The following is an 11,369-nucleotide window of genomic DNA, read 5'->3' as shown; positions in this document are numbered from 1 at the left end:
CCCGTAAACTAGTATAAATAATTTCATTATTTGCTCCAGGAACTTCCTGAAAATCAATTTATCTGAACAATAGACTGCTCAAACAGCCCCCTTCTCAGGACAATAGTTTGCTTAACCTGGCAAACCACTAGCTTATCAAACAATTGTTTATTTTTCAAGACCCTCCCCTCGCTGTATCCTCCAATCCTGAAATGTTATTTTACAAACTGCCCAATCCCAATCGGATCTCCATATTGAAAGATCTGCCTTCAAGCCCTATAAATACCTCTTTACCTGGAAAGCACTTCCCCAAACCCTGTTCTTCCCAGCGCAGGCTCCCTTTCATCCTCTGGTCTGGACATAAATGTTCCTTTCTCTATCTTCCCTTCCCCAACTCCCCCACCCCACCTCCAAGATCATCCTCCACACCTTATTCTCCTGCTTCATAGCACTCACCACAACTGGTACTTACTTTATCTGTTTTCTTGTTTTGGTTTTTTTTTTTCCTGTTTTCCCTTTAGACTGTGGGCTCTATTTTCCATTTAATTTCCAGAACCCCTTGTAGAGGCTCAAAAAATATGCTTTGCTGAAGGAAAGACTTTGGCTTCAGTGAGGTGATCCCCAACACACTTCATGTGGCTGCCGTTTCCTGAGACCCCGTGGGGGCTGCGGTGCCCAGGGGTGCTGGGGTTCCCCACTCTCCCTTTAAACTCCAAGGTTAGAGACAAAGGGGCAAGTGGGAGAAGTAGTAAAAGGGGGGCACCTGGGTGGCTCAGTCGTTAAGCATCTGCCTTCGGCTCAGGTCATGATCCCAGGTCCGGGGATCGAGCCCCACATCGGGCTCCCTGCTTGGCGGGAAGCCTGCTTCTCCCTCTCCCACTCCCCCTGCTTGTGTTCCCTCTCGCGCTGTGTCTCTCTCTGTCAAAAAAAAAAAAAAAAAAAAAAGAAGCAGTAAAAGGATTAAATTCACAGAACGGTGTGAATCACTTTCTTCAGTGTTACAGGAGCAGGTGAGAGGGAGAAAGCTTCAGAAAGTAAGCTGAGGAGCTGGGAGAAGGAAAGAGCATCGAGAAATCCTTGTCCTGCTTTGCCTCGGGTCTTTCCTGCTTTTCCCTAGGCCTCAGGACCTAGCGAAGGGCCATTTTCTCTGTGAAGCCTAGAGGAGGTTCTTGTTGGTTGGATCAGGTCAGGGTAGGCCCAGCCTAGTGGAGTTTATCTGGGCACCAACTCTTCATCCTATGACTGAGCAAGTGCTTTTCTAGATACCTACAGCCAGACTCGCCAGTCAGAAATGCTGAGCTCAGATGGCCTTGCACCGTGGCAGATACCACAGGAACCACCTTTCAGAGTCAGGCGCTCCCATCAGGCTGAGCTTGGTGGGCCTCTACTCAGTTCTACTTGAGTTTCTCCCAAGAGTCCCACTTGGGTATGGAAGTGAATCAAGAAGATAACAGGTTGGTTCACAGAATGTTTCATTTGCCTATCAGGATCTGAACCTATAAGATCTGGAAGCAATCAGCCTTCCAGAACCATCTCCTCCATCTCCTCTCTTTGTGAACAGACAGGAGAGGTATCTTGCCCATGGCTGACTCTTAACACACATGATCTCTTTTCATCTATTAACAGTTCTGTGAAGATGGGGACTGTTCCATTTTATAGAGGAGGAAAATCACACTCCAAGGTGGGAAGAAAAGTTTCCAAGACTGCATGGTGAAGGGGTGAGGGCTGATATTTGAACCCAGGTTTTCTGGCCCTCAAGTCCCTGCTTTTTCTGCTATACCATCCTGTCTTGCTTCTTATGGGGTTTTATGGTCCTTAGAATCGAAACCATATAAACAAGCACTGGAGTATTATTGCACAGCCCAGATTCTAGCCTAGGCCCTAGAACTAGAAACGGCTCGGGGCACCTGGTGGCTCAGTCGGTTGGGTGTCTGACTCTTGATCTCAGCTCAGGTCTTGATCTCAGGGTGGTGAGTTCAAGCCCCAGCTTGGGCTCCATGCTGGACGTGGAACCTACTTTAAAAAAATAAATAAATAAAAAGAAACAGCTCTCTGCTTCTTATGTGACAGTTGGTCACCTGTCCCCCAACTGGAGGACTGTCTCCCAAGGACAGAGGACTCAACCCATACCCCTACCCCCAACATACTTGCATGCACACACACAGGGACCTCACTGAGGACGTGGGCTTCCCTAATGCCAGTGACGTGAGTCCTTTCTACACACACACACACACACACTCTCTCTCTCTCTCTTCCAAAACTTCTCCAGTCCATTCTTCCCATGTCTAGCTACCATGGGGAACTCAGCTTGGGGAAGAGGACTGGAGTATCACGTCTCACCTCCAGACCTAGCAAATATTCTCTCCCTGCAAATTTAACCATTAGTAGTCCTAAACCCTGGGGGCAAAAATCAGGCCCCTTGTCTTACTGATCAATTTGGAATGGGTGCAAAGGCAGAGTTACCTCCCTCTGAGGGCACCCACACAGTACGGCCCTGCACAACGGGGGTTTTCTTCTCTCCTTCCTTCTCTCCGGGTCCTTCCCACAGAGGGGGGCCTTGGGCCCCACCTGAACCGGCAGCTGATGGAGGGAGGGAGGGAAAGAAGTGAAGAGGGTTGTTCCCTTCCCAGCAGCCCCAGGAATTTAGGAAATCCTGAGGTGGCCTCCTCATTCCCCTCCCCCGACCTCCACCTGGTTTCTAGTGCCCCACCCCCACCACCTAACTTTTTTTAACCCTCTTTCCTGTCTTGAGGAGACCTAGATCCTCATCCTGGGAGGGACTGGCAACAATTAACAAAGGCACCATGGAGTAAAGACAATTAACAATCCAGAAAAGAGGGGAAAGAGAGGCTTTGTTCTGGTCTCCACGGCAACGGGGGGGGGTAAGGAGGAGGAGGAGGAGGAGAAGAGGCCATCCAGAGAGGCTGATACTTTCACTTTCCTTTCATCCCTCCCCTGTCCCGCCCCCTTGGGTTTCTGCCAGAGAGACGGGGGATCTTGGAGAACACAGGACTGGGACAGGCCCAGTCTCCAGGCTGGAGATTCTAGGTGGGTGACTGTGAGGTTCACACCCTAGCTAAGAACTCACTGGGGAATTAAGGCTTGAGAGAGCGCCTTGGGGCCTGAAGCAAAGGCATCCTCCCCTTCCTTCTTCTTTTCTGAAGGGCTTATCTTGTGCCAAGAACTGTAAGCAAGCCTCTGCTCTGGACAGCTTGTGGTCAAAAGGAGCTTGAGTGGCTGGTGTTTCCTTCCTGATCAGAGTCAGGGAGTAGGACTGGCCTCTGTAGCTTGCAGGGCCCACTGCAAAATGGTGGGCAGCACCCCCTTGTTGCAAAGTTATTAAGAATTCAAGATGGTGGCCGCAGAGCATTAAGTCAAGCAGAGGGCTCTTCCGAGCACAGTGCCCTATGCAACCGTGCAGGTTGAAAGCCCGTGATGCCAACCTGGACAGAAGCAGTCTGGGGGCTGGGCTCTGTCTACCTGTTCAGTGTGCACGCCAGCAGGCGTGTGCATGTGCGTGTGCAAGAGAGAGAACACTTGTGGGCAAATCTCTCCTTCCTGGATTTCTATTTCCTCAACTATTTTTTTTTTTAAAGATTTTATTTATTTATTTGACAGAGAGAGAGCACACAAGTAGGCAGAGAGGCAGGCAGAGGGAGAGGGAGAAACAGACTCTCCACTGAGCAGGGAGCCCGACGTGGGGCTCGATCCCAGGACCCTGAGATCATGACCTGAGCCGAAGGCAGCCGCTTAACCGACTGAGCCACCCAGGCGCCCCTATTTCCTCAACTATTAATGAGGATATTGAACTAGGTGATCTTTGCCTTGCCTCCTCTATGGGTCTGTGTTTCCTCTTCTCCGGGATAAGGGGAGAAGGATTTTCCAGGCTTCTCTCTACACAGTTCTGAACTCCACCTCTGAGCAAGGGAGAAACCAAGTACAGAAAACTCATTCCCAAGTGTTCTGGTCCAACTCTCCCAGGCTTCCCTGTTTGGAAAAGGCAGAAGACAATGAAATACAAACTCAAAACCCCTGCTAGAGTGTGTGCTGTTGGTTTGGGGGGAATTGGAAGGCACCTGCCATCTCACAAGTGCTTCTAGCCAGAGCAGAAGGCAGAAGTTTCTTGGCATAAGAGGCCAGGAGCCCCAGCCCCACCTCCCAGATGGGCCTCTGCATTAGCCGTAGGAGTCTGTCTGCCAGGACATGTCTTGCTCCCAGCGACCCTAACATCATGAGAGAATATGGGTTAGGGACTCCAGAACCTTATCTTTCTCGGACTCAGCCTTATTGCCCTGTGGGCCCGAGTGAAATGAAGAATATTAATCAGAAACTAAAATCAAGGGCACCTGGGTGGCTCAGTCGGTTAACCCTTTGCCTTCAGCTCAGGTAATGATCCTAGCGTCCTGGGATGGAGTCCCATGTGGGGCTCCCTGCTCTGCAGGGAGTCTGAGTCTCCCTCTGCCTCTCCCCCCCCACTTGTTCTCTCAATCTCTCTCTCTCTCTCAATATAAATAAATAAAATCTTGAAAGAAAGAAAGAAAGAGAGAAAGAAAGAAAGAAAAGGAAACTAAAATCGAGAAAAAAATCAGTTCTGTCAGAGGCCCTAAACCAGGCAAGAGGTCAAAGGTCCTGCTCTCTGCCTTCATCTCTCTGCCTGGAGGGTATCCTGCCAAGGACTCCTTGAAGGGATGCTGTTTTGGGCTGAACTGTGTCTCCAAATTCATATGTCCTAACCCCCAGTACCTCAGAAGGTGTACTTGGAGACAGGGCCTTTAAGAGGTAATTTCGTTAAAATGAAGTCTTTAGGGTGGGCCATAATCCAACATGATTGGTGTACTTATAAGAAGAAGACATTTTTATACACAGGGGGGAAAGAGGAAGCGAAGACACACAGGGAGAGAAGATGGCCTTCTGCAAGCCAAGGAGAGAGACCTGGAACAGATCCTTCCCTCAGAGCCCTCAGAAGAAGCCTCCCTTCTTGGACTTCTAGCCTCCAGACCTGTGAGAAGCTACGTTTCTGCTGTTTAAGCCCCCCATCCATGGAGCTTTTTAAGAGCAGCTCTAGCAAATGAATAGGGATGCTTAGAGGTTGGGAGGTCTGCACAAGCTTGGAGCTGCCTGGACTCCGAGAATGTGTCTGCATAAGGGGGGCAGGCTTTTGTACTAGCACTGCTGTATTATTGTAATTTGAAACAAAATTGATCTATTACTCTCTTCCCCCATAGCCTAGTCTTCTAAATTTTTTATTTCTTCTGGTATTGGTTTAACACATTTTATTGTTTTAATCTCTTTAGTCTTTTATTTTTCTGGTTTTAATGATTTTACTTATCTCTGTCATTTTTAATCTCTGTTTCGTCTTTGTTCTAGCTATTTCATACTATTTGCTTTTATCTCATCTTATCTTCTCGATTTATTGTTATTGTATTATCTTTTTATTCTCCATCTTTTATTTCTAACCTTTGCCTTATCGTGTCTTTGTTCTATCTTTTCATTTCTTTTTAGTTTATTTGGTTTATTTTTAGTTTGTATTATTACTTTGCCCGCTGCCTTTTTTTTTTCTTTTTTTTTACTGTTTTTACCATCTTTTTATTTCTTCTTAGTTTACTTTATCTTTTTATTGACTGGTGTATTATCTTCCATATTTTACTGTTTTCAATTCTCTCAGCTTATTAAATGCGGGGGCTGGAAACACAGCCCTCGGGGGAGAGCTGCAAGGCTAACCCAGGCCCCAAGCTGAGGAGGCTGGATGCTCTGCCTCCGGGAGCCGGCCTGCCCAACAACTCCCAGCAGATGCCCCATTTGCTCCAAAGCGGGCCCCGGCCCCTCCTATCTGTAAGAATCAATCTGTGTAATACAGGAGACCTTGGGATAAAATTCTCTCAGGAAGATACCAGGTTTGCTCACAGTAATAACACATCAGAGCTGTGGAGGAGCCCAGCTTTCTCATATCATATGCCATCGAGCTGCTCTCGGAGCACAACATCATCTCAAGTTCATCAGCAGCAGACATCAGACCAAGGGTATAAAGAAACCACACCACTTGGCAGGGTGGGTATGGAGGGCAGGAAATTTCACTTTGTGAAAAACTCTCAACAGACTTCCTCAGGTTTAATTTTAACAAGAAACCAAGTGGTCTTGATCCTTGCAAAAAAGTTCTTGGGAGGGGCACCTGGGTGGCTCAGGTCATGATCCCAGGGTCCTGGGATCAAGCCCCGCCATCGGGCTCCCTGCTCAGTGGGGAGCCTTCTTCTCCCTCTTCCACTCCCCCTGCTTGTGTTCCTGCTTTTGCTAACTCTGTCTCTGTCAAATAAATAAATACAATCTTAAAAAAAAAAAAGTTCTTGGGGCGCCTGGGTGGCTCAGTCGTTAAGCGTCTGCCTTCGGCTCAGGTCATGATCTCAGGATCCTGGGATCGAGCCCCGCATCGGGCTCCCTGCTCAGCGGGAAGCCTGCTTCTCCCTCTCCCACTCCCCCTGCTTGTGTTCCCTCTATCGCTGTGTCTCTCTCTGTCAAATAAAAAAAAAAAAAAAAAAAAACTTAAAAAAAAAAAAAAAGTTCTTGGGAAAAGGCACATGAAGGATCTTCTGGAATTTTGACATCTAGCTGCCTCTCATTCATCCATTTATTTCATAAATTTGTATTGAGAAGCTACTATGTACCAGGAATTATGCTAAGAAATGAGGATAAATTGAAGAGCAAAAAGCGCTAGGGTCCTTGCTGTCATACAGTTTATAGTCTCATGAAAAGGTATGATATTTACCTGGCGATGACTGATCTGATTTGCCTTCCTTGTAGACAAGATTACAGGAGGTTGTAACATCTGAGACTGCTAGTTGTTCCCCCAGTATGTTTCTCCCTTCTAGAGTAATACAAGTTTTAGCTGAGAAAATGACTGCCAATCAAAAGACTGCATTTTCCCAGGCTCCCTTGCAGTGAAATCCAGCCATGCACCTAGGTTCTGCCCGATAGAACCTAAGCAGAAGTGAAACATGCAACCTCCTGGTCTGTCCCACAGGATGTACACAGAGTGGTATATGCAACTTCCTGGTCATAGCCTCAACAATAAAGAGTGAGTATTCTTTCCATTCTCTCTTTCTCCCTTCTGCTGGCTGGAATGTGGGTATGGTAGCAGGAGCTCTTATAGTTATGGAATAGTCTGGAAGGCCATGAGATGAACAAAGAACATTGAAAAAGGAGTATGCGTCTCTGATACCACGGAGCCCCCATAAAGATCTGTGCTGCCTATTCTTGGACAATTGTAGGAGAGACTAATAAACTCCTGTCTGGTATAAGCCATGGTGACATTGGCCTTTGTCATGGCAGCTGAATCAGTTCTCTTTAGCATGTAGGTCTCCCCCAAAACTTTCCCTGATTTTGACTCAAGCCTAGAATCATCTCTTTCCAAGCACTCTTGGAGAAGAATTGGATAGGGGCGCCTGGGTGGCTCAGTTGGTTAAGCGACTGCCTTCGGCTCAGGTCATGATCCTGGAGTCCCGGGATCGAGTCCCGCATCAGGCTCCCTGCTCAGCAGGGAGTCTGCTTCTCCCTCTGACCCTCCTCCCTCTCCTGCTCTCTGTCTCTCATTCTCTCTCTCTCAAATAAATAAATAAAATCTTTAAAAAAAAAAAAAAAAAGAGAAGAATTGGATATATCCCAGCCGGGTTACTCCTGTACGCAAGAGAGAGAAATTTCTTGTCACCAGGGTGCCTGAGCAATCTGCTGCAGTTTGTGGCTGGACTCGGATTCTATACAAGCTTCTATACAAGACTCTCTTGAGTCTCAGGAAAGTAAACTAGGTCTTAGCACTTATTCCCACTTTAAATATCTTTTTCATGACAAACTATATGTAAACAGAAGAATATTCTGTTAAAAACAATATTTCATCAGTGCAATCTCCACCACTGACCAGAGTGACCCTACCCCTCTGTCAACAGTCTGATTCCTCTCCAAATATTGTACTATTGGCTTAGCGCTCCGGCCCTCTAAATGTTTACTTCCGTGCTCCCCAGTCACATTTTCAGTCACTTCTTCAACTATTGGAGTTCCTTTCCATCAGCCCTGCCCCTCTACAGACAGACACTGTCGTGAAACCTGCCGATTCCTCTACCACTGAACACCCTGTAGAACCCTAACACTGTGAGTTTAGTATTGCTTCTACTCAATCGGGTGACAGTAGCACCTTATGTGAGTCTGCTTAAGCTGCTAGAACAAGATGCCACAGACTGGGTGTCTTACACAACAGAAATTCATTTCCCACAGTTCTAGAAGCTGGGAGTCCAAGATCAAGGTGCCAGCCCTTTGGGTTCCTGATGACAACTCTCTTCCTAGCTTATAGAGGGCCACCTTCTCCCTGTATCCTCACTTGGTAAAGAGAGAGCGCGCTCATCTCTCTTCCTCTTCTTGTAAGAAACTAATCCCAATCATGGGGTCCCCACTCTCATGACTTCATCCAATCAACTACCAATGGTCCCATCTTCAAAAACCATCACACTGAGTATTTGGGCTTCAACATATGAATTTGGGGGGTACACAAACATTCGATCTGTAACATCATCCCCACTCCTCTCCTCTCTGTCTTAACTGTTGCATCCTCAGTCCCTAGGATAAATAAAGTCACAATCCTGCATAATTCTAAACTGCCAAAGGATAATGACTATATCCTAGGAGATTCCTAGAAGTTGCCTCCTGATATCTAAGGTATTTCTCCCAGCATGGGGCTGAATACAGCTCTCAGTAAAACTATAACTAACATTTTATCTTGGGATGTAATAATATAATAACCACAAAGAGGACTAGATTCTACAAAATAATTTCATCTCTAAGAATTAGGCCCTTTTCTTTAAAGTTCCATGTGGAGGGCGCCTGGGTGCTCAGTCAGTTGAGTGCCCAACTCTTGGTTTTGGTTCAGATCATGATCTCAGGGTCGTGGGCTCGAGCCCCGCGATTGAGTTGCTTGAGATTCTCTCCCTCTACCCCTCTCTGCATGTGCATGTAAGCTCTATCTCTCTCTCAAAAAATAAATAAATCTTTAAAGTTCCATGTGGAAAATGAGGCAAAGGTGAATTGGCCGTTTCAATCTCAGTGCCACTAAACTTACAGATTGTTAATATCGTAGTCAGTATATGAGGGTGTCTGTAGCAGTAAGCCTCTAAGATGGCATCCGGTGATCCCCACTTTTTGGTGTGCATGCCCTTGCCCTGATGTAATCCCTTCCCATTGAGTATGGGCTAGACTTAGTGACACTTCCTTTTTTATTATTTTTTAAAGTAATCTCTACACCCAACGTGGAACTTGAATTCATGACCCTAAGATCAAGAGTTATATGTTCTGGGCGCCTGGGTGGCTCAGTTGGTTAAGCAACTGCCTTCGGCTCAGGTCATGATCCTGGAGTCCCGGGATCAAGTCCCGCATCGGGCTCCCTGCTCAGCGAGGAGCCTGCTTCTCCCTCTGACCCTCCCCCCTCTCATGTACTCTCTCTCATTCTCGCTCTCTCAAATAAATAAATAAATCTTTAAAAAAAAAAAAAGAGTTATATGTTCTTCTGGCTGAGTGAGTCAGGCACCTCCAAACTTAGTGACACTTTTTTTTAAAGATTTTCTTTTTAAGTAATCTCTACACCCAACATGGGGCTCGAACTTAAGACCCTGAGATCAACAGTTGCATGCTCTACTGACTGAGCCAACCAGGGGCCCCTAGTAACACTGTGTGATCTGGAGGCAAAGGTGACAGTGTGTGATTTGGAGACCAGCTCATAAAAGGCAGATTGGCATTTGGATTATTTGCTCTGGGGGAAGACACCTGCATGTCAAGAGGTGTCTGGTAAGGGCCCACGTGCTGAGGCCTCCCGCCCGCAGCCTGGTTAGTGAGCTTGGAAGCACAGCCCCCAGCCCCAGTTAAGTCTTCAGAGACTGTAGCCCAGCTGCTAACTTCCTTAGAGACCTTCTAAGAGACCCTGAGCCAGAAGCACTCAGCTAAGCTACTCCTGGACTCCCAACCCTCAGAAACTGTGAGATGAGAAATGCGTATTAAGTTGCTAAGTTTGGGGATAATTTGTTATGCAGCAATAGGTAAGAAGATAATAGATTAGGATGTCAATATCAATAAGATAATCCTATAGCTTCTAAATATATTTGTCTTCTATGGATGGGATCAGCCATCTGCAAAAAAGAAAATTAGTAAGTGGGAATCTGAGAGAATATTTATTATCTAGAAAGCATGATTGAATCATCTGCATAATCTGTGTTTTCCCAAACCTCTTAGCATGATGCTAGACACAAAATTAGCTAATGGATTAATTGATGACTTCTTATTGAAACTTGCATTGCTTTCTATTTGCCTTATTTAAACAAATATTTAGCAGATTCACAAAGCTCTTTCTGGAGTGAAGAAGAGTTATTTTGGGGTGCCTGGATAGCTCCGTTGGTTTGGCGACTGCCTTCAGCTCAGTTCATGATCTTGGGGTCCTGGGATCAAGTCCCACATTGGGCTCCCCGCTTAGTGGGGAGCCTGCTTCTCCCTCTTCCACTCCCCCTGCTTGTGCTCTCTCTCTTTCTCTCTGTCAAATAAATAAATAAAATCTTAAAAAAAAAAAAAAAAAAGACGAGTTATTTTGCCTGCGAAATCCATTCTAAAAGTTTTTTTTGAAGTCTTCCATGACCAACCTCCATCCCCATCCTCACACCAGTGATTAGAGTTTGTCCTTCTTTCCTCCATGCCCTCATGCACCTTGAGAACACTTCTGTGATGGCACTTGGCACTGATGACTTGCTATCTCCCTCATTAGGCTGGGAGATTTTTGAAGGCAGAGGCTATGACTTATTCATCTTTGTTCTTAGAACAGAACACAGTCTCTGGCCCGTAATATAAGTTCAACAAATATGCCTTACATAAATGAATAAGACTATATTAATGAAGGAAGGAATAAATAAATACATGAGTTGGCTTTGAAAGAAAACTAAGTGGCCTGAGGAAAAGATTCCCCCCCCCCCTTGGATTTCTGTTTGCCTATAAAATGAAGGGGTTGGACAAGATTACTTCTAAGACCCCTTTCCATTTAAACCTTCCAAGATTTATGATTGAAGGTGGGATAGGGAACCCATGCCCTTCTACAACCTTCAAAAAGCGATGTTAGGAAGAGAATAATAAAGATAAGACTGGAAATCAGTGAAATAGGAAACAGACCAACAATGAAGAAAATCAATGAAAGCAAAGACTGGGTCTTTGAAAAGATCAATAAAATTGATAAACCTCTAGCTAGATTGATCAACAACCAAAGAGAAAAGACACAAATGACCAATATCAAGAATGAAAGGGAGGGAGCATCACTTCAGATCCTACAGACATTAAAAGGATAAGAAGGGAGTATTATTAACAACTTTATAGAGTAAATT

This window comes from Halichoerus grypus, chromosome 7 (assembly GCF_964656455.1).
Source record: "Halichoerus grypus chromosome 7, mHalGry1.hap1.1, whole genome shotgun sequence".
Classification (NCBI taxonomy): Eukaryota; Metazoa; Chordata; class Mammalia; order Carnivora; family Phocidae; genus Halichoerus; species Halichoerus grypus.
The sequence above is the reverse complement of the archived record's forward strand: the minus strand, read 5'-3'. Positions refer to the sequence as shown.